This window comes from Populus euphratica, unplaced genomic scaffold (genome assembly GCF_000495115.2).
Source record: "Populus euphratica unplaced genomic scaffold, PopEup_1.0 scaffold121.1, whole genome shotgun sequence".
Taxonomy (NCBI): domain Eukaryota; kingdom Viridiplantae; phylum Streptophyta; class Magnoliopsida; order Malpighiales; family Salicaceae; genus Populus; species Populus euphratica.
In genome coordinates, this window is record NW_011499968.1 from 151,957 (window position 1) to 157,083 (window position 5,127).

General features: G+C 32.8%; 1 pseudogene; it reads right to left on the bottom strand.

The window, feature by feature from the left end:
• Positions 1-1,137: 1,137 nt before the first annotated feature.
• On the bottom strand, positions 1,138-4,019 carry LOC105139070 (receptor-like protein 12; annotated as a pseudogene).
• Between the last annotated feature and the right edge of the window lie 1,108 nt (positions 4,020-5,127).

The window sequence follows — 5,127 nt, forward strand, 5'->3', positions numbered from 1 at the left end:
TTTGTATGCTCTCTTTTGTTCTTCTCGGTGCTTGTTCCTCCTAGTATCCTCAGTGCAACCCTCTGTGTTGTACGTCCTGTTCTCTCTTTTCTGTTCTTCTCTTTGCTTGTTCCTCCTCTCTCTGGTTTTTAGTTCCCCTCCTTTTTTCCTTTTTTTAATTTTTCAGTTCCTCTCCTTCTTTTTCACTTCCTCCCGTTCTCTGTGTTTTCCTTCTCTTTTTTCCCCTTTCGGTCGTGGCCTATTTCTGGCCTTTATGCGGTGGTAACAATCGGTTTGGTAACGGCATGCAGAGGGATAGTAGACATGAACCGTGCCTCATAATTGAAGCAATTAAGTGCATTTGTTGTTGAAACGTCTCCACTGCCTTCACTGCCGAAACAGTTGCTGAGGAACAAGGCAATGAACAGTTGTCCAGGAAACGGCTCCGTTTATCAATTCAAATGGCTATTTTTTATTTGGTCCTGGGGTTTCACAATCTTATAATCAAGCCCCTGGATAATTTGTAATTGGACCCCTGAGTTTTAGCACCATTTACAGCACAATCCCTGTTCTTTCTGAACTATTTAATTCTGTCCTCAATTGCCCTAAACTTGGAAATCCTCTTATCATTGCTATTATTTTTTTTTGTTATTTTATGAATATATATATATATATATATATATATATTTTAATGTAGGGATTCAAAAATAAGTAACAACACAGTTCCTAGAGGCCTAAAAGCCTTAAACTCAGCAACAAAACCTGCAAAATCACCAGGAAGATTGGAAGACTAAGAGAAGTGCTACTGCAGAATAAGGTCCTTTTCCCTACCACTGTCTGTCAGACTCCATGTGCTGGCACAGAGAGAGAGAATTGAGAACCGAAATATTTGTTATTTCCAGGTCAGAAGAGTAATGTGAAGGAAGCTTTAAGATAAGGTGGATAAGATTCTTCAAAACAAGGCTTACAATACCGTTCTGAAATTCATTCCAAATCTTCGTTTGATGCTAAAATTTTCTGTATCAGTTCATTTTGGCGTGCCTCAAAACTAGCATTATCACATATAAAATATTTTTTATACATTTAAAGAAATTTAACTATATTTGTTGTTCTTAATTTCTTAATTGTTTTTGTTCTATTTCTCTCTACTAATTAATATTGATTTGCTAATATAAAACATGATTTTATAGTTAACATAAACTACAACATACATTAACTATTACATTCTTTGACTTCTTTTCATGGAAGTAAAAAAAAAATGAACAACAGAAATACAGTACTATGAATCTGCTACTTTAGTGTTGCTCCAATATCAACTCTACTCGGTATCTCGTGAGGTAAACCTTTATTGAAATTGTGCTGCAATAAAAAAAAAACATATAACTATAGTCATGAATACTTACAGTTCTATACTCATAGAATTAGAAATGTTAGACTTATCAGATGAAATAGCGAAGAAAAGACAGTCTAACACAAACTTTGCTAATAAAACCTGATAATATGAAAAGCTTACTTGAATTTACCAAATGCATTTTTTAATTTCTTCTTGCACCATACATGCGAGCATTCTTCTTTGTTCTTCCTGCCTTCAGATTCCATTGACGTTCAACCATCCTATTAAACCATGCAGGTCGTCTTGTTCTAATTAACACAACATAACCCATTGTGACTCCAAATACAAACCCACATCCATACCCCACTGCCGCAGCTTTCCATCCAAACCCATCTTCAAACAGTGTTGAATCATCTCCTTCATTAAAGTTTGATGGCGGTAATGATGGTACCACGCCATTGTTGCATTCTATTGGCATTGGGAATCCACATAAACCCAAGTTTCCTTGAAATGAGCTTGGATCAAACGTGTTAAACTGCTTCCCACCAGGTATGGGCCCCTCCAGTCTGTTTTGTGAAAGGTTTAAGACTTCAAGAAATGTTAGATCTGTCAACTGCACAGGAATCCTTCCCGTAAGCATATTTGAAGACATATCTAATGACTGTAGATTGGTTAAAAACTCTAAGGATGATTGGATATGGCCTGTAAGGGAATTGCGAGAGAGGTTAAGTTGTTGAAGTCCTTTAAGCTTTCCAATTGGTATTGGAATCTCACCGGTGAAACTGTTATTTGATAAATCAAGTACTCTGAGGATACTTTGGATTTTCACAAACTCAATTTCCACCCCTTTCCATGTCATTTTTATTGAATAGGTGTAGCCAGATGAATTTTTTGCCGTCATGTAAATCATATCTTGATCAACATTCATCATTCCTTCAAGACTATTGAAAAACTCTTCTGGCAATGGTCCGCTCAAATTATTTTCAGAGATGTCAAGAATCTGTAATTTGGAGAAGGAATTAAAAGTAGTCGGACCCTTCATAAAACCTTGGAGTTTATTGGATTTTAGAACAAGAATCTTTAGCTCTGGAAGCATTTCTAGGAAATAGGGGAACGTATCCTCAATCTTATTGTTACCAAGATTAAGAAACTCCAGCATTATGCAGTTGACGATAGACAATGGTATTTTCCCTTCTAATTCATTGCCATTGAGGTTGAGATATTGCAAGTTACTTCCCTCTGAAAATGTTGATGGAATAGTGCCTCGGAGATTGTTCATGCCTAGATGCAAAACTGAGAGCATGTTGCTGAAGTTTCCCAAACATTGTGGTGCAGAACCACTCAAGTTATTGTTGGAAAGGTCCAGGACTCGAAGGGATTTTAACTTGCAGATTGAAGAAGGAACCTCCCATGTCAATTTATTGTTGGATGCAAGAATAAGAAATTGCAAGTTCTCTTGTTTGAAAATTGAACTTGGGATTGGACCATGCAATGAGTTATTGCTCAAATCAAGGAACTGTAATATTGAATTGTGTTGGAATTCACCTATATTGCCTATGAATTGATTATTATGAAGGTCCAAATTCCATAAAGAAGGGAGAGCAAATAAAAAGGATGGTATCGTCCCATTGAGTAAGTTACCATCTAAAAATAATTGGTATAGATCTAGAATGGTACTTAGTTGAGAATGGATTGGGCCTTGGAGTTGATTGTTTGATAAATATAACTCTGTAAGTAGGGTTAGGTTAGCGAAAGAATCTGGAATCTGACCAGTAAAATTATTGGAACTGAGATCCAAGTAACCAAGCTGCACAAGGTTTCCAAATGAAGATGGGATCTGACCACTAAAATTGTTGTTTGCGAGGTCTAATTGAAAGAGCCGTGTAAGATTACCAAACATGGCTAGTTTTGATCCAACAATGTTACAATTACTAAGTATCATATACTCTAACGACTTGAGCTTACTGATGGAGTCATTTTCTAGATAAACTGAAATTCTTGTATCACAAAAGGACCAACAACCAGAGGACATTACTCACATTGGAGGAAGGAAAAGAGCCCATCCCACAAGCAGCAATCTGTACCGTCTTTCCAAGACTCTGTCTTGGGTTGGCAAACCTCCCAAGAAGCAGAACTATTAATGGAAAAGGATTGTTTGAATTGAAGGAGAGAAAGACTTTGGTGATGAGCACACAGATGATTAGAAGAGGAGTAATTTGAGGAGAATGATGATGAAATTGTTGTATGGAAATGGAAGAGAAACAAAATGGAACAGAGAAATTGAGTGAGGGATAATGAAAACTTCATGCTGGCTTCTCAGGATTCAAAGTATATTTGGAATGCTGAACGACTGGGGAGAGATGAGAAATAAAGAAAGGCATTATTAGCAGTATTTATAGACAAACCAATCTTAGATTCTTCTGTTCGTTCAGTTTCTGTAGGAAAAAAAAAAAAAAAAACCAACCTTGAGTGCTAACAACTTGGTCTGTCCTTTTTCTTGACCCCAAAGTCATTTTATATATAAAAAAATTGTGTAAGAAATGAAATTTCTTGAGCACTAACAACTTAGTTCAGAGAAGCTTTTCTAAACTGTATTTAGCAATGAAATTTCTGCGAAGCTTGCCTTGACCATCAACAAGGAAAACGAATGTTCAGGATATATTGTATATGAGACTGAAGGTTGAATTATTCAATTGCAAATATTTCCATACAATTAGGTCCAAAATAAGTTGTATGGAAACACTTTCCTCCAAAATTAATTGCATATTGTTGACTATACAATACAAGAATGTTGGAAACACGGCAATATTAATTTCCAAAATTGACATTTTTTTCAAGAGTAGACAATATCCTTACATTTGCAGCAACTCCATGTGCTAATAATAGATTCAATTTTTGCTCTTACTAGAACTTCCTTTGATTTCTTTATCAAGAAGGAGGTTGGGTTGGGTTTCAAATTAAGTTGAGTTTGAGTTGATCTAATCAATCAAAACTCGGTTTGTTTTTTTTTTTAGAACATCATTGTTTTCATTTTATTTTTAAAAAAATAGTATTGAAAGAAATTTACATAGGTTAGTTGTTCTTAATTTTTTTATTGTTTTTGTTTTATTTCTCTCTGCTAATTATTATTGACTTGCTAATATAAAAACAAGGATTTATAGTTACCATTGACCCACGTTATGATGCATTTCAAATTAATTTTTTAATATAAAAAATATTCAAGTATTATTGATATGTTTTCTAATAAAAACAAATATTTAAGCCGTGCGAGTTAATTTTATATAATTTTATTAACTTGATGAATCTAAAAATAACTTGGATAATCATTAAAAATATAGTTTAACTAAAAATAATTTCAAGAATTTTTTGTAAAATATTAAGATAAAAACATATTGGATCATGATACCAAGATAACTCCATAAAAAAACAAATTTAAATAATTTATAAAATTCAATTCTCAATTAATACAATGTTAAAAGATAAAATTGAAAAAAATATCCAATAAAAAAACAAGTAACTTAAATTAACTTTGACAAACCTGTTAAACTGGCAACTTGGATTATATGACTATGATAACTTTATATAAAATAAATTATAAATTTTAATTTTTAATCAACTTTATATTAAATAATATAATTAATATATATATATATATAATTAAACAAAAAATATAAAAAATAACTTGAGTTAACTCGGATTAACTTACCAAACTCATAATTCAGATAATAAAACTAATAAGATTATAATAATCTAATAAAAATAAACTAAAAAATTAAAAAAATTAATTTTAAATTGATTAAATATTTAAATATAAA